General features: G+C 36.7%; 1 pseudogene; it reads left to right on the top strand.

Annotated features, from left to right (window-relative positions):
* Positions 1-19,941, top strand: part of LOC141561930 (putative E3 ubiquitin-protein ligase TRIML1) — a 155,018-nt pseudogene extending 135,077 nt beyond the window's left edge.
* Positions 19,942-23,768: the final 3,827 nt, after the last annotated feature.

The following is a 23,768-nucleotide window of genomic DNA, read 5'->3' as shown; positions in this document are numbered from 1 at the left end:
TAGTATCAATATGGCTTCATTATTTATGCTACCTTTCAGCAGGATATAGTTTCCTTCCTTATCTCTTTTAATTAGATCCCCTTCTGCTTTTGCTTGATCTGAGATAAGAATAGCTACCCCTGCTGTTTTCGCTTTACCTGAAGCATAATACATTCTGCTCCAACCTTTTACCTTTACTCTATATGTATCTCCCTGCTTTAAGTGTGTTTCCTGTAAACAACATAGTGTAGGGTTCTGATTTTTGATCCAGTCTGCTATCTGTCTCCGTTTGATGGGAGTGTTCATCCCATTCACATTTACATTTAAAATTACTAATTCTGTATTTCCTGCCATCATATATCACTCCTTCCCCTTTTATTGATACTACCCTCTTCCCTTTACTACACCCCCCTCCTTTTTTTCTTTTATATCAGTGAAATCAAATTATCCATGTGTCCTTTCTATATACCCACAACAGAGATAAAGTTCTCAAGGGTTCTGTGTACCTTTTTCTGTTTCTCTTCAGTCTTGTGGATATAGATCAAATTTTTTGTTTAAGTCTGGTTTTTTTTCTTAGAAACATATGGAATTCCTCTGTTTCATTGAATGACCATCTTCTTTCTTGAAAAAAGATGCTAAACTTTGCTGGGTCATTTATTCTTGGTTGCAATCCTTGATCTTTTGCCTTTCAGAATATCAGGTTCCAGGCCCTTCGTTCTTATAATGTGGAGGCAGCCAGATCTTGTGTGACCCTTATTGTGGCACCTTGGTATTTAAATTTTTTTTTTATTTTTTTTTTCTAGCTGCTTGCAGGATTTTCTCCTTTGTGTGGTAATTCTGCAGCTTAGTCACAATATTCCATGGTGTTATTTTTTGGGGTCTATTTCAGAAGGAGTTCAATGAATTCTTTCAACATCTACTTTCCCCTCTGTTTCTATTATCTCTGGACAGTTCTCTTTGATAATTTCCTGTAAAATAGAATCTAGGCTCTTTTTTTGGTCATAGATTTCGGGAAGTCCAATGATCCGCAGATTATCTCTCCTAGATCTATTTTCCAGGTCTCTAGATTTTCCCATTAAGTATTTGACATTATTCTCCAGCTTTTCATTTTTTTTTTGTTTTGTTTGACTTATTCTTGGGTTCTCAATGAATTATTCATTTCTATTTGTTCCATCCTGAATTTTAAGGAGTTATTTTCTTCATTCACAGTTTTTAGTTCTTTTTGTAAATGCCCAATTTCATTGTTAAATGAGTTATTTTGCTCTATTGAATTTTTTTCCATTTCCCTAATTTTATTTGAGAATTATTTTCTTTTTCCAATTCAGAAATCCTATTTTCTTGAGACTTTTTTTTCTTCTCCAATTCAGAAATCCTATTTTCTTGAGACTTTTTTATCTTCTCCAATTCAGAAATCCTACTTTCCTGTGATTTTTTTACCTTTTCTAATTCACTAATTTTGTTTTCCTGCATCTCCTGTGAATTCTTTATTTTTTTCCAACTCCAATTTCAGAACGTTGTTATTCTCTATCCTAGCTTCTCTTTCCTTTCCCCATTTTTCTTCAAACTCTCTTAACTTTTTAATAGACTCTTTAAGGATAGAGTTATGTGATGGGGGGCAGGAATCGTTCCCCTTTAGGTTGTTATCTGCTGACTCTCTGCTGTTAACTTCCTCGGGGTTGGATACCCGCTCTTTCTCTGTGTAGAAGGAATCTATAGTTTTTCTTGGCTTTTTACTCATACTTAAAAAATCTTTTGGGGTCTGTCCCTGTGGTAGGAAATTATTTATTTCTTTCTTTACCAGCTTCCTCCCCGACCAGATGGATGCAGCGGCCCCTGCGCCTGAGCTAAGAGAGAGCTCTGGGAGAGAGTTCCCCACCCCCTCTGTGGAAATGCCTCACAGGTGACCAGCACTGCTGTGCCCTGAGGGCGCTGTGTTTTAGCGGCTTCCTTGATGTTTGAGACCAAACAGTAAAGGTAACTCAAAGCCCAGCGTATGCATCCCGGTGGGTCGTGGATGTCTGCAGCAGGTGGCGTGGAAAGCCCCTGCGCTCAAACTGGGAAGTGTCTGCCAGAAACCGCGGTCCCTAGTTCAAAGGTTCCACTTCTCTGGGACTTCCCAGGGTTGAGTTCCACAGCCTCCAGCCAAGCCAGGCACTATGAGTTACCACCCCACCCACTTTTCAATCTCTTAAGTAACCCCAGGTGAAAGCTTGGATTGCCTATGTCGGCCACACCCACAGTGCCAAGATCTGCTGAGTCACGCCTGGGATCACTGAAGATTTAATCTGGTTTTAAATTTTCAGTTGGCTTTATTTCTCTTCTGAACTGCTGTATTATAAGCAGAGAAGAGCTAACAGCCTGTGCCAGATTCCTCTATCTCAGTGGCTTCTCTGATCCCAGAGCCCTTCCCAGCGTGATCGGCGCAGTGTGCCAGCACCCAACCGTCTGGGCTGGCCTCTCTTCTTTCTCCCCTGGGAGCTTACCATTCCTGTTGAAACTCCAGATTCTCTTCAGCTGGTAAGTTGTGCTTCCAGTCCTTGTGGATTCTATCAGTCCAGCACTATTTCTGAGGCTGATTATATCTAGTTGGTTGTGAGGGAAGAAAGGAGCTTGCAAGGTCACATGTATCTTCTCCAACATCTTGGCTCCGCCCCCGAAAATGTATATCTATTATGGGAATACATAGATAGTACGTGTATAATCTGATTTTACTGTTATAAAAAAGAAAGTAGAGGAGGAAAGGGATTGTAACAGAAAAAAAGGGGGAAAATGGAGGCAAAAATGAGGATAATTACATCTCAGAAAGCGACAAAGAAAACAATTTAGAGAAAGAAGGGAGGGTGATTAATATTGTGTGAATAATATTACATATTTTTGGTTTCATTCAGAAACATCTCTCATCTTATAGTAAAGTGGGAAGGAAATGAGGAAAAGGGAAGAGGTAGGCTAAATAGAAGGGAAAAGACAAATAGTAGTGGAAAGTAAATACGGTGAGGAGGTAAAGGGGAAAATGAAAGAGAAAAGTATAATTTGTGGTTAATAAGATGGTGGGAAATACAGAATTATTAGTTTTAACTGTAAATGAGAACAGGGTATACACTCCCCTAAAATGTAAATAGATAACAGACTTGATTAAAAGCCAGAATCCTACAATATGTTGGTTACAAAAAATAGATTTAAAGAAGAATATTATACATATTGAGTAAAAGTAAAAGTCTGGAGCAGAATATTATGTTTTAGGTGAAGTAAAAAAACAAAAAAACAAAAAACAGGGATAGCCCTCCTGATCTCAGATAAAACAAAAGCAAAATTTGATCTAATTAAAAGAGATAAGGAAGGAAACTATATGTTGCTAAATGGTACCATAGTTAATGAAGCAATATCAATATTAAACATATACGCGCTAAATGGTGTAGAATCAAAATTCCTAAAGAAGAAATTAAAAGAATTGCAAGAAGAAATAAACATCAAAACTATAATAGTGGGAGATCTCAACTTTGCTCTCTCAGAATTAGATAAATCAAACCACAAAATAAATAAGAAAGAACTTAAAGAGGTAAATAAAATACTAGAAAACTAGATATGATAGACCCTTGGACAAAATTGAATGGAGACAGAAAGGATTACACTTTCTTCTCAGCAGTTCATAGAACCTATACAAAAATTGACCATATATTAGTACGTAAAGACCTCAAAATCAAATGCAGAAAGGCAGAAATAGTAAATGCATTTTTTTTCAATTCATGATGCAACAAAAATTACATTTGATAGACCAAAAAAAATTGGAAACTAAATATTCCCATTCTAAAGAATGAATGGGTGAAACAACAAATAATGGACACAATAAATAATTTCATCCAAGAGAATAATAATGAGACAACATCCAAAATGTGTTGCATGCAGCCAAAGCAGTAATACAGGGAAATTTTATATCTCTAAATTTTTATTTGCATAAAATATAGAATGAGAAGATCAATGAATTGGGTCTGCAACTAAAAAAAGCTAGACAAAGAACAAATTAAAACCCTCCTATCAAATATCAAACTTGAAAGTCTAAAAATAAATGGAAAGATCAATCAAATTGAAGCTAAAAAAACAAAAAACAAATAATTGTTGAATTAATAAATAAAGCTAAGACTTGGTTATATGAAAAAAACAACAACAGAGATAAATCCTTGGTAAATTTGATTAGAAAAAGGAAAAATAAAAATCAAATCCTTAGTGTCAAAAATGAGAAGGGAGTACAATCCACCAATGAAGAGGAAACTAGAGCAATATTTAGTAGTTACTTTGCCCAACTTTATGCCAATAAATTTGGCAACCTCAGTTAAATAGAGGAATACATACAAAATATAGATTGCCCAGAACAACACAAGAGGAAATAAATTACTTAAATAGTCCCATTTTAGAAAAAGAAATAGAACAAGCTATTAATCAATTTCCTAAGAAAAAAATCCCCAGTACCAGATGGATTTATATGTGAATTCTACCAAACATTTAAAAAACAATTAAATCTAATACTATATAAATTATTTGAAAAAAGAGAGAATGAAGGACTTCTAGTCAATTGCTTTTATGACACAGACATGGTACTGATTCTTAAACCAGGAAGGATGAAAACAGAGAAAGAATAGACCAATATCCCTAATGAATATTGATGCAAAAATCTTAAATAAAATATTAGCAAAGAGATTACAGAAAATCATACCTAGGATAATACACCATGACCAAAAAGGATTTATATGAAGAGAATGCAGGGCTGGTTCAATATTATTAAAACTATTTGCATAATTTAATATATCAATAATCAAACAAAAACTATATGATTATCTCAATAGATGTAGAAAAGGCATTTGATGAAAGCCAATACCCATTTTGAATAAAAATATTACAGAATATAGGAATATATGTACTTTTCCTTAAAATAGTCAGGAGCATCTATTTAAAACCATCAGCAAGCATCATATGTAATGGGAAATAGAACTATTTTCAAGATCTAGGGTGAAACAAGGTTGCCCACTATCACCATTACTATTCAATATTATATTTGAATTGCTAGCCTTGGCAATAAGACAGGAAAAAGAGATTAAAGGAATTAGAATAGGTAATGAGGAAACCAAATTATCACTCTTTGCAGATGATATGATGCTGTACTTAAAGAACCCCAGAGAATCACCTAAAAACATATTTAAAATAATCCACAACTTTAGCAAAGTTGCAGAATACAAAATAAATCCATGTAAATCATCAGCATTCTTATACATCATTAACAATATCCAAGAGATACAAAGAGAAATTCCATTTAAAATAGCTGATAATAATATAAAATATTTAGGAATCTATCTAGCAAGGGAAAGTCAGGAAATTTATAAGCAATACTACAAAACATTTTCCACACAAATAAAGTCAGATCTAAACAATTGGAAAAATATCACATGCTCTTGGATAGGTAGAACAAATATAATAAAGATGACAATAATCCCCTAAACTAATCTATTTATTTAGGGCAGTACCAATCAAACTCCCAAGAAACTATCTTATTGTTTTAAAAACTAACAACAAAATTCATCTGGAAGAACAGAAGGTCAAGAATTTCAAATGAATTAATGAAGAGAAAAGTAAACAAAGGTGGCCTAGCAATAACAAATGTAAAACTATATTACAAAGCAGCTATAATCAAAATCATTTGGTACTGGCTAAAAAATAGAGAAGTTAATCAGTGGAAAAGTTAGATGCACAGAACAAAATAGCCAATGATTATAACAATCTAGTACCTGAGAAACCCAAAGACCCGAGCTTTTAGGATAAAAATTAAGTATTTGAAAAAAAAACTGCTGGGAAAATTGTTAACTAGTTTAGTAGAAAGTAGGCATAGATGCTGGAACTCTATCTTCCCAGAAATCAGCAGGAGTCAGGATCACTAAACGTCTTTATTCTAGATCTTTACAGTCGCCTCCAACGCCAGGTGAGGAGTGCGAGTGAGCATGAGTTCCACCACCCAAGTTTCTCCTCCTCCTCCCACACAAGCCACTTCCCCCTCTTTGTCCCACCAATCAAGTCAGCACAGAACAGCTGGGAAGGGTCAACCTTCAAACAAATTAATAGGGAACCGTCCAATTGGCAATTAGTCTCACGTGCTTCATTATCCAAGTGCATTGCTCAGTTCTAGCCCTTTACATCTCCCACTTTCTTTTGTTTTAGACCACAGGTGATCACGCCCCCCCTGACTTCTCAAGAGGGGAGATGAAAGTACTAAAAAGGAGATAATCACGCCCTCCCTGACATCTCAGGAAGGGAGATGAAAAGCACTGTTAGGATTACTAAGTGAGAACTCAGGTTGTCTGGACAGTGACAAGGTGAGAATTCAGGTTTTCTGGACAATTACAAGGTGAGAACTCAGGTTGACTTGATAGAAGGAGCAAGCTCATTGGCTGAAGTGGTTCTTCCCAGAAGCCCTTGCATTATCCCACGCCCATTCTCTGGGAGGATAAAAAGCAACAGTGGGCCTGGAAAGTGAGTCTACATGGAGAAGGATAAGAGCTGGAGGAGATTCAAGGAGAAGACTCTCTGCATTACATCAGGCCTGACGGGGCTCTCTGCAGGAAGGGAAGTCACTTCTAAGGACAAGAGTTAACAGCAACTGCCTGGAGACAACGGTTCATTACAGGAAGAAGAATCTGTCTGAGAGATTTGAGTAGACACAGCAGATCTCTTCCCAGAGAGTGATCCGGCAGCTTCTAGAGACGACAGCTCGCAACAAAGCACCAAAGAGAAGTGGGGATTTGCTAGGGGGTTCCTGTGTTGAAGGGCCTTATTAGAGACAAGTATGCACAAACCCATCAACATGGGAGTATTACACAAGCACATAGCAATAACCCAGAGGCTATTAGTGATGACTCTCCCCACAGTCAGTGCAGACTCGATGTGGTGTAACAAACAGGAATTGTAAATGCAAATAGTGATATAGCAAACAATATAAATCAACATGGTATTGTAAGAGATTTCCAGAAGTCCTAGAAGGAGGGTATGTAAACATCAATCACACATACATGCCTTCTTCAGCAACCAAGAGATAGTCCAAAACTGTAAAGGGCTAGAACTGAGCAATGCACTTGGATGATGAAGCACGTGAGATTAATTGCCAATTGGACAGTTCCCTATTAACTTGTTTAAGGTTGACCCTCCCCAGCTGTTCTGTGCTGACTTGATTGGTGAGACAAAGAGAGGGAAGTGACTTGTGTGGGAGGAGCAAGAGAAACTTGGGTGGTGGAACTCACGCTCACTTGCACTCCTGACCTGGCGTTGGAGGCGACGGTAAAGATCTAGAATAAAGACGTTTAGTGATCCTGACTCCTGCTGATTTCTGGAAAGATAGAGTTCCAGCATTTGGCGTCCAACATGTGGCTGGCACCCTACTTCCACCGAAGTCCTCCTGTGACCAGGAGATTAGGTGAGTATTCTAACAGAAATAAGGAACTTACCTTGTTAAGGACTAAATCAGCAATCTCTAGTAACTGAGATGGGGCAGATGTTAGGTAAATCCTGGGCCTCAGCTGACCCTGCTCCATCCCCAGCCCCTGCCTCATCTAGCAATGCTATAGAGGATATAATTAAGATAATTGATGAGAAAAGTTTACTTGTTCCCATCCCACAAATGAATAATCTCTTACACTCATTGATTCGCACGTCCCCTTGGTTCTTAAATGAAGAAAAACTACGTATAGATAAATGGAAGAGCTAGTGGGACTTGAAATGAAAGAATTTTACTCAAAAAATGGGAATTGTCAAATTTTCCCAGAGGTATTTTATCTATACAACTTGATTCTATTAGACTTAAGCTATCAGGAAGAGTTTAGAAGAAGGAAGAGTTCTAAAAAGGCACAGAGAAGGAAGCCTGAGGAACAAAAGATAGAAAAGAGGCAAACTCAGGACATTGCCAGAGGGCAAGGGGATTTGAATGAGGAATCTGAGTGTGTAGACTCTGATTGTACAGAAGAAATTTCAACCCCACCTAGAGAGCAGATTATTGATCAGCCCACATCCACTCCACCTTCAGGGACGGAGGGAGGAGGAGTAGTGGGAGGGGCGGTGACCTCATCAGCGCCCCCCCCTCCCACACAGAGCCCCCCCTCCCAACAACTGCCCACTCCTGTAACTAGATTAGAAAGAGGGCTTATTGAAGCAATTGAAAATGGAAAAGAAGTAGATAATGATTTCAAACTTCAAATTTTTCCCGTGATTCAACAGCATAATTCTGCAGGTCAAGAGAGTAGAAGATATGCTCCTTTTAATATGGATGTCCTTAAAAACCTGAAAAAATCTTGCACTGTCTTTGGGGCTACATCAGATTATGCTAAAATGTTAATACACAATTTGGCTTATGAAACCTTAACCCCTAGTGACTGGAAAGTCATTGCAAAAGTGTGCTTAGAACCTGGACAAAATTTGTTGTGGTTTTCTGAATTTACTGAGCTCTGTAGAATTCAAGCCCAACAAAATAGTCAAAGTGCAGCTAATACTTCCATCACCTATGACCTACTAATAGGTATAGGTTCTTATGCAGACGCTTTGGTACAGATTAATTACTCCATAACAGCATTTGAACAAATTTCTGCTGCTGCTATCAAAGCATGGGCTTCTCTCCCAGTAAAAACTACAAGGGTGAGACCTACACAAAAATTGTACAGGGACCAAATGAACCTTTTGCTGATTTTGTGGCATGTTTGCAGACAGCTGTCATACAGGCAAATGGTGAAAATGAAGTAACAGACACTTTGGTGAGGCAACTTGCTAGAGACAATGCCAATGAGGTTTGTAGAAGGATTATACTAGGACTACGTAAGGATGCTCCTTTAGAGGAGATCATAAGACGCTGTGCCACAATGGGCACAAATACCTTTTATAGCCAGGCTATGGTGCAGACTTCCCAAGATCCCAACATGGGGAGACAGGATCCCTTTTGGCAAGGGGTTTCCAGAGAGACTCGTCAATGCTTTCAATGCGGTAAAGTAGGCCATTTGAAAGCTCAATGTTGGCATAGAGACAGAGTGAGAAGACAGGCTGGGAGAACAAGACCCAAAACCCCATGTCCAAAATGCAACAGAGGACTCCATTGGGCCTCAGAGTGTAGACTGATTCAGGGAAACGGGATGAGGGGCCCAGCTCCAGGGCCCCAAGCAAAAAACACTTGGGGCATGATGGCAGCCGATGCCACACCCAGAGAATGCCTCCAAGTCCAATACCCAGACATGACCAATCAGCCAGGAAGCCATCTGAGGGGAGAAAGGGATTACACAATCAGTCAGCCAGGAAGCAACATGATGGGAGAAAGGGACTACAATTAGGGAGGATAGAGTTGTATGCAGCTGGGACAATTGAGATACCCCCTGGAGAGGTGAAATCTGTTCCTCTCCAACCTATGGATCCCTTGCCTCCAGGCACAGTAGGCTTAACCATTTCACCTCCTGAGAGTACTTACAAGACAGTGTTCATTCATACACTGATGGGAAACTGGGGAATGTGTAGATACTATCCCAGTCACTAACACAGGGAGACAATGTGTGACTTATCAACCAGGGGAAGTAGTAGCATCAGGTTTATTGATACAGATTCCTAATAAGCAACCTGGTGACAGTCACCCATGTTCGGACTCCAAGCAGAAAAACCCAGGAATATACTGGACAGCAGCTGTGACAGCTGACCGACCTATGCTCACCATCTATATAAATGGCATAGCATTAGAAGGACTGATGGACACAGGTACAGATCGCACAGTCATTAGAGGTGACAACTGGCCCAGTCACTGGCCAAAGACTAAGGCAGACACCTACATGTCTGGGGTAGGAGGATCAATAGCAGCTGAAGTTAGTGCTACCCCTTTAAGATAGGTATTTGAAGGTGAAACAGGAGTTTTTACTCCTTTTATAGTTGAAAAAATCCCCATCAACCTTTGGGGAAGAGACATTTTACAACAATTAGGGTTAAAAATGAGTACTTCGGTTTTTTAGGCAGGGCTGCTGTTGAAGGCCTGCCAACACTTTCACCTGTTCCTATCCAGTGGAAAATTGATACACCAGTGTGGATAGAACAGTGGCCCTTAGATAACAATAAAATTCAGGCCTTACTAGATATAGTACAGGAACAACTTGATCAAGGACACTTACAACCTTCTCTAAGTCCTTGGAATTCCCCAGTATTTGTTGTAAAAAAGAAATCTGGAAAATGGAGAATGTTGCCTGATTTAAGAAAGGTAAATGAACAGATGGAAACTATGGGAACTCTTCAACCTGGACTTCCATCTCCTACTCAGTTGCCTAGAGAATGGCCTCTGTGGGTTATAGACATTAAGGATTGTTTCTATTCTATCCCTCTAGATAAGGAGGATATGAAAAGATTTGCCTTTTCAGTGCCCAGCGTTAACTTAGCTGAGCCCTATAAAAGATATGAATGGACAGTTTTGCCACAGGGATTGAAAAACAGCCCTACTATGTGTCAAATGTATGTTGCTGCTGCTCTTAGTCCAGTAAGAAAAGCATTTCCAAAAGTAATGTTATTACATTACATGGATGATATATTGGGATGTGCACCTGAGGAACAAATGTTAGAAGCATGTCTACAAAAAACCATAGAAACACTAAGGAATTATAAATTGCACATAGCTTCAGAAAAGATTCAAAGACATGCTCCTTTTCAATATTTAGGATATGAAGTATATCCTAAGGTGCTTACAGTACAAAAACTCTCCTTAAGAACAGAGAAGCTAAACACCTTAAATAACTTCCAGAAATTGATAGGAGATATCCAATGGATGCGTCCCGTGCTAGGCTTGACTACCTGTCAATTGCAACCATTATATGACATTTTAAGGGGAGACAGTGCTTTAAATTCACCACGCCAGCTTACAAAAGAAGCTCAAAAGGCTTTGAGACAAGTTGAACTGGCTTTATCCAATGTGGTTGAAAGAGTCACTCAAAAACCCTTGGAAATATCAGTTTTTGCTACACAAGAGGCCCCCACAGCAGTCCTTCATCAAGGAGACAGTGTGATAGAGTGGGTGAACCTCCCAGCACAACCAGAACAAAGCCTTATTCCTTACCAGTGCTTGTGGCTAGAATTTTATTAAAGGCCATTAAACGAGCAGTACAATTATCTGGGACAAGACCTGACAAGATATATACCTTTTATACTAATGCACAAGTTAATGTGTGCTGCGAAACCGTCCCAGAGTGGCAAATTTTATTAACCATGGCTCCAAATTTTGCACACGGGTCTCCATTAAAGATAACCAGACTGCTACATAATTGGCAATGGATTCTTGAAGAAAAGGTTTCTAAAGTTCCTCTTAAAGGACCAACTATCTTTACAGATGCATCCAAACATAATATTTGCCCTGTGTATTCTCGTGACTTAACTATAAAGAAAATAATCAGAACTCCTTTTCAGTCCACTCAGCAGAATGAATTGTATGCAATCATTCTAGCTCTTGCTTATTATCCGGGAGACATAAATATAATATCTGATTCAGCCTATTCAGTAGGTGTGGTACAAAGAATTGCCACAGCCCAAATAAAATTTGTAGCCTCCAATATATATCAGCTCTTTAAAGAGCTTCAAGAGCAAGTGAGAAAGCATCCAGGTAAGATTTATATTTTGCATGTCCATTCCCATAGTGGACTTCCAGGTCCTATTTTTGATGGTAATTCAAAGGCAGATAGCCTTCTAACCATGCTGGCCAGTACTCCTTTATTTCAAGAAGCACAAGAGTCTCATTCTAAATATCATCAGGCTGCCCAAGCTTTACGTTTGCAGTTTGCAATAACAAGAGAAGAAGCTAGGAGCATAGTAAAAGCCTGTACAGCTTGCCTTCCTTTCCATGCTCCTACACTCCCTCCAGGGAAGAACCCTCGTGGTTTGAGACCTAATGAAATTTGGCAAATGGATGTGACCCATTATAAATCTTTTGGTCGTCTATCTTTTATCCATGTCGTGGTAGACACCTTTTCAGGATTCACATTTGCAATACCAGCAGCAAAAGAGACAGCCTGAGTGGTAACTGAATTCCTTATACAAGCATTTGCAATTTGGGTGTGCCACAAGCAATAAAAACAGACAATGGACCTGCATATACATCTAAACATTTTACACACTTTTGTGCACAGTATAAGATTTTACACACCACAGGCATACCCTTTAATCCTCAAGGGCAGGCAATAGTAGAGAGAAGAAACAGAGATATTAAGACACTCCTCCAAAAACAAAAGAAAGGGGGAGCCACGGGTAACCCTAGAGAACTTCTAAATTTAGTTCTCTATACCATTAATTTTTTGATTTTTGACAAAGATGCACTGGCTCCAGCAGACAGGTTTTATAACTCACCGGAAGGGCAGTGTCCAGTGCGAGCAGCTCCACTGTCTTTAGATAATCGCCAAGTGATGTGGAGAGACCCAGAAAGGGGTGAATGGAAGGGACCAGATAGGTTAACTGCTTGGGGGAGAGGGTTTGCTTGTATCTCTACAGATGGAGAAGGAATCAGATGGGTGCCAACGAGCCATATTCGCCTTGTCCATCGGAGAGAGACAGAGCAGACCCTTGAAACGAAGGAGAAGGCCCAATAAACATCAGGTGGTTCCGTTGCTGACTGTGCTCACCACTGAAAGAACCTGGCAGTTATGGAGTTTGACCCATGGACATCAAAAACTGTTGGACTTGAAAATCCTCAGAAATCATTGGATTCTCTGAGACATCATAAGACTATTGTAGGACTTCAAAGTCTCAGGAAACATTGGATTCTCTGAGACATCATAAGACTATTGTAGTACTGAAAGTCCTCAGGAATCATTGGATTCTCTGAGGCATCATAAGACTGTTGCTGGACTTCAGAATCTTGTGGGGATCATTGGATTCCCTAACATATAAAAAGACTGATGTGGGATTTCAAAAACTTGTGGGGATCATTGGATTCCCTAACAGTGAAGCAATGGACAATAGATTGGTTTTGGACTATTTCTTGGTTGCTGAAGAAGGGGTATGTGTGTCTGGTGTTTACATACCCTCCTTCTAGGACTTCTGGAAATCTCTTACAATACCATGTTGATTTATATTGTTTGTTATATCACTACTTGCATGTACAATTCCTGTTTGTTACACCACATCGAGTCTGCACTGACTGTGGGGAGAGTCACCACTAATAGCCTCTGCGTTATTGCTATGTGCTTGTGTAATAACTCCCATGCTGATGGGTTTGTGCATACTTGTCTCTAATAAGGCCCTTCAATCCAGAAACCCGCTAGCAAATCCCCACTTCTCTTTGGTGCTTCTCATCTCCCTTCCTGAGATGTCAGGGGGGGCGTGATCACCTCCTTTTTGGGGTTCTCATCTCCCTGAAAAGTCAGGGATGGCGCGACCTCCTGTGGTCTAAAACAAAAGAAAGCGGGAGATGTAAAGGGCTAGAACTGAGCAATGCACTTGGATGATGAAGCACGTGAGACTAATTGCCAATTGGACAATTCCCTATTAACTTGTTTAAGGTTGACCCTCCCCAGCTGTTCTGTGCTGACTTGATTGGTGAGACAAAGAGAGGGAAGTGACTTGTGTGGGAGGAGCAAGAGAAACTTGGGTGGTGGAACTCACGCTCACTTGCACTCCTGACCTGGCGTTGGAGGCGACGGTAAAGATCTAGAATAAAGACGTTTAGTGATCCTGACTCCTGCTGATTTCTGGAAAGATAGAGTTGCAGCACAAAACGATCTCCTAGACCTGCTCATTTCACTCAACATCAGTTCATGTAAGTCTCTCCAGGTCTTTCTGAAATCATCCTTTTGGTCTTTTCTTATACAACAATAATATTCCATAATATTCATATACCACAATTTATTCAGCCATTCTCCAATTGATGGGCATCCACTCAGTTTCCAATTTCTGGCAACTACAAAGAGGGCTGCCACAAACATTCTTGCACATACAGGTCCCTTTCCTTTCTTTAAGATTTCTTTGGAATATGAGCCCAGTAGCAACAGTTCTGGGTCAAAGGGTATGCACAGTTTGATAACTTTTTAAGCATAGTTCCAAATTGCTCTCCAGAATGGCTGGATATATTCACAATTCCACCAACAATGTCTCAGTGTCCCTGTTTTCCCACATCCCCTCCAACATTCTGCATTATCTTTTCCTGTCATTCTAGCCAATCTGACAGGTGTGTAATGGTATCTCAGAGTTGTCTTAATTTGCATTTCTCTGATTAATAATGACTTGGATTATCTTTTATATGACTAGAAAATTTCAATTTCTTCTATAACAATCAATTCTGATGGACATGTCTCTCTTCAACAATGAGATGGTTCCAAACCAGTTCCACTTGTTCAGTGACGAAAAGAGTCATTTTCCCCCAGAGGGAGGACTGTGGGAACTGAGTGTAGAACATAACATAGCATTGTCACTCTTTCGGTTATTTGCTTGCATTTCATTTACTTTCTTAGTTTTTCTTTTCCTTCCTTCTTAATATGATTTTTCCTGTGCAACAAAATAACTGTCTAAATATGTATGCATACAATTTAACATGTATTTCAACATATTTAACATGTATTGGACTACCTTCCAGCTAGGGGAGGTGATGTGGGGAAGGAGGGAAAATTTTGGAACAAAAGGTTTTGCAAGAGTCAATATTGGACAGATTACCCATGCATATTGCCAATAATAAAATTTAATAAAAAAGAGCAGTGATCCGCCAAATCAACTCTTTTCATAGCTTACAAAGTGGTTTGTGTAAGGTAAAAGTACAATCCTGCCACCTTTATTTACTCAATAAACTCCATTGACGGCTGCCTCTAAGACAAAATATATAGCTCTTTTTTTTGTTTTGTCTTTTAAAAAAATCATTGCTAATCTACTCACATTAATTCAGTTGAATACATTTTCAAATTATCTAGACAGGAAAAGATGCTATGCATCAAACTTCTAATTTTGAAAGCCTTTTGTTTAACAATTAAAGTCATCCAAGTCTTAGCTTCTTCCTGTCTTTTTTTTTTATACTTAACTCCCATCAATGGTCTAACCTTTCAAGAGTATTTACTATTCTTCACTCAGGTTATTCTATCCTCTTTCTATTCTTTGCATTGTGTATGCTTCATGTCTGGAATGTTCTCCTTATTCACTGCCATCTCTTAAAATCTCTGGCTTCTTTTAAGAGGATTCATCTTCCATATCCTCTGCAAGAGCTCTTTCCTAATCCAGCTTTCACTCTGTCCTAACTATTAGTGCCTAAGATTTCCCTATATAATTTTTATTTAGTTTGAGCAATGTGTCAATCTAATTTCTGCCATTGCTATACATCTCTTTCCCTGCCTCTCTGTTCTTACACACACACACATACATACACAAATATATATATACATATATATGTATATATATGTATATATATACACATATATATGCATATGTATACATATATATGTATGTATGTATATCACAAAAAATTAATAAGAAATGATACCTTTTTATGTATTTTTACAAATCTCTTTAAAGGAGAATAGCTATATTTTCACATCTGCTTTTGCATTTAGTCTGTTGCATTCTGTTATTTTACATGAAATATATGAAAAATTCCAGATCATACAAATATGTTATTAGAAAATATATGGCTATTATAATAAGCTCACTATGTATTATTTTATGAAAATTATTTTAACCTCACAGCCTTTTTGAAAACGTTCCAGGGATTCCAGGAATCCACTAACCTCACTTGAATTATTATTAAAGGCATAAATTGTAATTCTCTTTACATAGTCATCAAATCAGGAATCAATGAATGAACTGGTAGTAGTTGAAGCTCAGGAAACATCACTATCATCATTTTTCTCAAACAAAAAAAGCAAAAAAAAAAAAAAACACAAAAAAACAAACAAACAAACAAAAAACTCTTTGATAGCCTATATCTTTCTACTCCCCATAATCACCATTTAAGCAAATCAGGAAAGAATCAAAGGGAAGGTGTAATGTCCAGGCTAGCTTTCTGAAGAGTCTTTCATAAGGACCTTGGTCTCAGAAGGATAGATACCAGGAGAACAGACAAGAATAGAGTCCAAAGGCTTTATTGTCTCTTACACAGTCTGTGTCTGTCATAGTTTGACCCATTCTCAATCTGACCCAGTCTCCTCTAGCAGTCTGCCAATCTGCCAGTCTCAACTAATCTACTCCCAAGTGTGACTTTGTCCCCAGTTTAAATACCCTATTACAATTACATCTTTACACTATACCAAATATGTGAACTAGAGAACCATTACATCACCATACTAAGTACTAAATATATATGTGAACTAGAGAACCCTTATCTCATCAATCACAGTGAGTTAATAACTTGCTGTAGGTATCTTTGCTTCAAGTATACTTCTCTCAGAGTTACTCAATATCTGCAGTCCACTACAAGAAGAAAAAAAGGGAAACAACAGATATAGTAATTATGGGAGGATATTCACTCTCCTGTTCTGAATAATTTAACAAAGATAGTCACTTTCTCCACTAATCCTTAGTATCCTAGCATATATCACATTTTGGTGACAAAGTTACTCAGATTTTTCTGAGGGACTTTTTGCCATTAATTAATATCAAAACTGGGGGCAGCTAGGTAGCACAGTGGATAGAGCACCAGCCTTGAATTCAGGAGGACCTGAGTTCAAATTTGGTCTCAGACACTAAACACTTCCTAGTTGTGTGACCCTGGGCAAGTCACTTAACCTCAGTCTCAAAAAGAAAAACAAAACAAAACAAAACAAAACAAAACAAAAATTAATATCAAAATTGTACTAAAAACCAATGTAGAATAGCTTAATGTAAATACAGAAATAAAAATAATCACTTCAAAACTGTGAGAACGATGTTAGTGGCAGCTCTCAAAGATCTTTTGGGATGAAAAAAAATTTACAATGACTAGAATTAACACCAGGAATATCAAAGTAACCATTATATGGTGATATGTGTGAAATTGTTATTTATTTATATCACAGAATTGTATCATATGAATTAAGATGCTTCTTGCTTACAATCTGCCTTAGACTCTAAATTGATTCTGAAACTCATCTCATGTCATCAACCACTAATTGTTTCCAGGCTAACCAGTTAAAAGCTTCTGTTTTTAGAAGTCCTATCAGAGGAAGAGGCCAATTGAAATCACATATATTTTTAATTTGAAATGTTGACAGCATTTAAATGAAAATAGCTACCAAATATATGAATAAAAATATAGCACTTGAGGTTAGTGATATAGATTTAAGAGCCTGCACACAATATTGTCAAGGAGAAAGACATAGGACCATCTAGTGGAAAAAAAATTTGGATTTGATATCAGAGGAATATCAGATTTAGATTATATTTCTACTACTTATAATTTTTTTACCTCGGGCAACTTATTTTTATTTATTTGGCCTAAATGGTGTCAAATGAAGGAGTGAGAATTAGGAGTATAAGGTAAATAACATAGATGTCTTTTCTCACACTTGATTATTACATATATTTATATTAATTTTCAGTCTCAATGGGAAAAGAATATTCCATTTTTTGCATATCCCTTGGATTTGGCAATTCAAATAATTACAGCAATCACATAGAATTATCATTTCACTACAAATATTCATAAAATCATAGACTTGAAAAAAATACATCTTTACCATAGTAAATTATTCATTTATTTTATGGCAGATGCTCAAATGGGGATACATATGACCAGACACAGTTTTTGTCAACATTGCTAAGTTAGCATTGCCCTCAGAAATATTTAGAGAGAGCAAGATTTGGAATTAATTAGGTGGGTGTCAGTTATAAGTTAGTTTAGAAGCATTAATCAGAAATAATCATCCCACCCTGGTGAATTCAGTAGGGTACTCTTAGATGCATGAGTATTCATAGAATTTTCTCCTAATTTTAAAATTGAAGCTCAAGGTCTGAAATTCAGGAGCAACACATAAATTGCATATACTGTAGTTGATTTAATAATGCAAATATAACTAATTTATTCAAACATAATTTGTATTAATGCATTTATAACTGTTTCCTTGGAGGTGTGGAGGGGAAACAAGAAATGAAAGGCACTTATTTAATGCATTTATTGAAGTGGGGGGAAATCTACAATGAATAATTTTGAGCTATGAGGGTAGGATTTTTTCTTTTATCACTATAATGCTTTCAAAATAAGTTTGTATGCCCATATATTTTAATCAAGTAGCACTTCAGTTAATCAGTGTATTTGGAGAATTTGGTGAGTTATTTAGGGTTAATTGAAGTTTTACCCTATTTATTCAGTAGAATTCTGAGAGGCAAATATCTTCTATTTATAGTTTTAGGCTCTGCTTAACCATCTTTCCAAAATGTACTTTTTTTTTTTTTTCAATGGTGTATACAGGGAGGACTAGCACTTCTGCAGTGAGGGCTTGTCAAATATTTTTCAGGAATATGCATCTACCTTTGTTGCCCATTCCTCACTCACCTCTCACCTATAATTTCCAGAAGTTAAAAAAAAAAAAAAAGAGAGAAGATCCCCTGTTTGTGTTGTGAACAGATAAAATAGAGAGCTCTGTGAGGCTGAAGAAAACATCTCAGAAGGAACAACAAAACCTGACCTCTACCTCAGAACTGATTTAAGACCTCCAGAAATAGCTCATCTGCTCCATATGCAGGGAATACTTCACAAACCCAGTGACCATTGAGTGTGGCCACAGTTTTTGCCATAGATGCTTCAGTAGCAGCTGGAAGCAAGGCTTGACCCCTTTCTCCTGTCCAGAGTTCAGGATTATCTCTCAGCTGCAGGATTTTCAAGTCAATGTTCAACTTGGTAAACTGACAACCCTGCCAAAAAACTAAGACCCTGTTATTTGCAATACCCTGATAGACATGGCAAGTATGAGGTACATCAGAAATTGGAGAAGCTATTCTGTGAAGATGACCAGAATCCAATCTGTATGTCCTGTTCTCTATCCTAGGAGCATGAGGCTAACAAACTCTTTTGCATGGATTAGGATGCTGAGAATTTCAGGAAGAACCTTCATGAAACTCTGTCTGCTTTGTGGAAGGAAACCAAAAACATTGTACAACAAGTGGTTAATGAGAAGAATTTGCATTCCTAGAGGAGAAAAGAGAAATTTAAAGAACACTTTGTCTCAATTCCAGAAAATTAAACAATTTGTAAATGAGGAGAAAGATGCATATCTATCAAAATTTGAAGCAGAAATGACAGCCAATTTAGAAGGCCTGAGCAAGAGAGTTAATAAATTCTTCTTCCAGAGTCAAGAATTAAGGAAGGGAATCACAGAGTTAGAGGAGGAGTGTAAGAAACCAGATCTGGATTTGCTCCTGGATATGGAAGAAGTGTTAAGCAGGAATGAATTTGTGCTGCAAAAGAAAATAGAAACCTTACAGACATGCATGACTGTCCATTCCATTACAGGTTTTATAAAATGAATTTTCAATCTGAAATTGAATATTACTCTGGATTGCAACACAGCTGACCCAGATATCATCATATCTGAAGATATGAAAAGTATGAGATATGGAGGTGTCCAAGAAGAAGCATCAGACAATAATGAGAGATTAGTAGATTTTGCAGAAGTCCTTGATATTCAAACCTTTGTTTCAAGGAGACATTACTAGAAAGTGCAGGTACCAAATAGTATTGTGTTGTTTTGGCATATGTAAAAAAAAAAATCAATCTCAAAATTTCTTCATGCTTAGAACTGTACTGAAACACAATTCCTGATTGATTCATCCTATGTCCCACCTTAATCTTTGTTCTAAAGTCTATAGCTTATACTGCCTGGTCAATGTGTGCAACTTAAAGTTTGGCATTTTTTTTGACTATGAATATGAAGCGATATCATTTATCATGTGAAAAATAGATATCTAATTTATACTTTCCCTACCATTTCATTTTCAGGACCTCTTATGCTCTTTTTAGACTTTCTAAGAAAGTATCGACAATGATTATTCTCTCACAATCTGCTTGTAATTGAGAGAAATGAAGGAAAACACATTTATTGGCCAATGGACTTCTAGCATTATCACCCCAATTCCTATGTACTATGTTACATGAAAATAATTGTATATATTGCCTTGATGAAAATAACTTTTCCTGGTTTATCTTTGTATATGTTTTATCTAAACACCAGTAGAATATAAACTGCTATATCAGGGATTGTTTAAATTTGCTCTCTCTTTAACCAATGTGTATAATGCTACTGAAGTTTAATACATACTTGTTAAAACTGGGAAAAATTATAATATAAAATATAAAATTGTATTAGAATAATAAGTCTAATTAATAAGCCTAAGATAATACTTTTTTGTTTGTTTTGCTTCTGTATTGTTCCATATTGAATCTTTATTATTTATATTATTGCCTTTATTTTTTTTAAGCCAAACCTTCAATATTCTTTGTTTGTGCCATTAATTTCTTTGGAACCTAAGTTAGATGTTGAACTATATTCTCACTGGATTTGTTCAAATTTATTTTGGCCCTGAATTCAAGCTTTTTGAGATCCTTCATGTCCTGACTATCATCTACTGCAGTATTTATTCTTCTCATTTAAATGTCACAGCAAATTTTAAAATCATATTTATTCCTTTTATGGAATTGGTTAAAATATTCTTGAGCAAAAAATTCTTATAGCCAGATGACTAACAAAAGACTCAATACACAGGCATTTGATTTTATTTCAGTTTAGTTCTATTCAACTACAACATAGACATATTAGTTAAGTGTCTATTCTTTATGAGGATCTGTTCTATAAATTTGGAAATGATATGTGAAACAATTATTTTCTTCAGGGACATTAATATCCAAAAGTATCAATGAAGTACATTAAATTAGGTATATGATATATACCAGGTATTAAAAAAAAAAAGTTATAACAGATTGCTGTAAGGAATTTGAAGGAAAGCATTTGGGAGTAGAGCTAAGATGGCAGAGAGTCAAAAGGACTTTGCCGGCACTTTTCCTAACTTCCCTCAGAATCTGCATGAGATAAAGCCTCTTAATAAATTTTGAAGTGACAGAACCCACAAATATTTGGATGTTACAAAATTACAACAGAAGATATCTTGGAAGAACTTCAGGAAAGGTCTGTCTCAGTTGGACAGGAGAGTACATGACCCAGTGCAGATATAGTGCAGGGAGGCCCAGGAAGGAGAGGCCTCACCCAGGGATATATTAGAAGAGTCTTGGTCAAAATACAGCAGCATTAGCTACATTGTTCTGCTTCAGAAGACAAATGGGTCAGTATACTAGTTGTGGGACCTCCAATGCAACTACAGAAGGCAAGTAATGAGTTGCTAAACCTCAACAAAACAGGCAGGATTTGGCCAGGCCCATCAAATATAGGGAGGAAGCCTGCAACAGCCAGCCCTGGCCCCAGCACAGCAGTAAGCCCCTGTTGCCCTGTAGAGGAAACTCAGGACAATCCTCTGTGCCCTAGGAGCAGCTCTTAAATTTTTACAATGAGAAAAAAAAAAAGAGCTCTTTATTATAGATAGCTATTATGGAGACAGGGAAGAACAAAACTACACTAAAAGCAAAATGCCTCCAGCTGAAGCCTTAAGGGGGGATATAAACCGGTCTCCAACTCAAAAGACTGTCTTGGAAGAATTACAAAGGGACCACTAAACAGAATTAGAAGAAAATATGGGGAAAGGAAATGAGAGGTTTGCAAGAGAGTTTGGAAAAGAAAACACAGAAATTGACTTAGAAAAAAATTCTTAAAAAAGATTTGACAAAATAGAAAAAGAAAATAATTCCTTGAAAAATAGAATTTGTAAAATGAAAAAAAGAGAGAGAGAACAACTTCTCAAAAATAGGATTGGTTAAATGGAAAAAAAAATCTAATAAAACAATTCCTTTAAAAGTATAATTGGTTAAATTCAAAAGGAGTTCAAAAAAAGCCAATTGAAGATAATAATTCACTAAATATTGGAATTTGACAAATGGAAGAGAATGACTAAAGGAGATATCAAAAGCCAATAAAACAAAACCAAATTAAAAAATAGGAAAAAAATTAAAATACCTCATTGGAGAAAAAGAAAAAAACAAAAACAAACAAACAAAAAAAAAAAAAAAAAACTGAAAATATATCCAGGAGAGACGAGAGACAATCTAAGAATTATTGGACTACTATATGAAAACCATGAAGAAAAAAAAAAAGCCTAGATAATATCTTTCAAGAAATTTTCAAGGAAAACTTCAAGAACCAGACAATAAAATAACAATTGATAGAATCCACCAATCACTCCCTGAAACAGATCCCAAAATGAAAACTCCAAGGAATATTGCAGCTAAATTCCAGAATTATCAGATCAAGGAGAAAATGTTGCAAGAAGCCAGAAAAAAAGCAATTCAAATATTGAGGAGCCACAATCAGGCTTTATCAGCTTCTACTTTAAAGGCTTGAAGAGCCTGGAATATGGAATCCTAGGGCAAAGGAGCTTGGACTGTAGCTGAATATCAACTACCCAGCAAAACTAAGCATTCTCTTTCAGGGAAAAAAAGATGGGAATTCAATGAAAATGTAGATTTTCAATTATTTTTGATAAAAATACCAGAGCTCAAAAGAAAATTTGATCTTCAAATACATAACTTACAAAAAATATAAAAAGGTAAAAAGGGAAAGAAGAAACTATCTTTTTTAAAGGTTAAAAGATATGCCTAAATTTGAAGATGATATGTATTACTCTTGAAAACAGTATCTTTATTCAAGGCATATTCAGAGGGTATAGGAACAACTTGATTTTAATGTGATGAAATTAAAAAAAAAAAAAAAAAACTAGGGGTGAAAAACAGATTGTATTGGAAGAAGACAAAAGGGAAGGAAAGATAGGGTAAAATTCATCACATAAAAAGGCAAAAAAGACCTATTATAATCGAGGAAAAGAAGGAAGAGAGATGAACATTGTGGAAACCTTAATCTCAGTGGATTTGGCTCAAAGAGGAAATATCATACATATTTAGTTTGATATGCAAACTTGTCTTACCATATAGGGAAGTAGTAGGGGAAAGCAAAGAGAAAGACTAATAAAAGGGAGGACAAAAGCAGAATGGTAAAGACATAAGAAAGGGAGAAGAGGGCTGAAAAAGATAAGAGTAGATTGAGGAAGATGAGTACCAGAAGGAAAAGATTGGTGAGAGGGAAAGGGGTAATGGAGAGAAAAGAATAACAGGAAAAATAGGATGTCAGGAAATAAAATTAGTACTTTTAACTGTAAATGTAAGTGGGATGAACTATTCACCAAAATGAAAGTGAATAGAAGACTAGATTGAAAGCCAGAATCCTACAATATGTTGTTTACAAAAAAACATGTTTATTGCAAAGAGATATATACATGGTAAAGATAAAAGACTGGAGCAGAAACTATTTTACTTCAGCTTGAAGTTGAGAAAAAAAAAAAAAAAGCAGGTGTAGCAATCCTAAAATCAGATCAAACAAAAGCAAAAAATAAATATAATTAAAATAAGGAAGGAAATACATCTTGCTAAAGATTACCATAGATAATGAAGTAATATCAATATTAAACATATATGCACCAAGTGCTAAAACTTCCAAATTGCTGGAGGAGAAGTTAAATGAGTTGCAAGAATAAATAGACAGCAAAACTATGCTAGTGGGAAATCTCAATTTCTCCCTATCAAAACTATATAAATCAAAAAACAAAACAAAACAAAACAAAACAAAACAAAAAAAAAACAGGAAAGAAGTTGAGGAAATAAATAAAATTTTAGAAAAGTTAGATATGATAAACATTTAGAAAAAATTGAATGAAGT

This window comes from Sminthopsis crassicaudata, chromosome 3 (genome assembly GCF_048593235.1).
Source record: "Sminthopsis crassicaudata isolate SCR6 chromosome 3, ASM4859323v1, whole genome shotgun sequence".
NCBI lineage: Eukaryota > Metazoa > Chordata > Mammalia > Dasyuromorphia > Dasyuridae > Sminthopsis > Sminthopsis crassicaudata.
The sequence above is the reverse complement of the archived record's forward strand: the minus strand, read 5'-3'. Positions and strand labels throughout refer to the sequence as shown.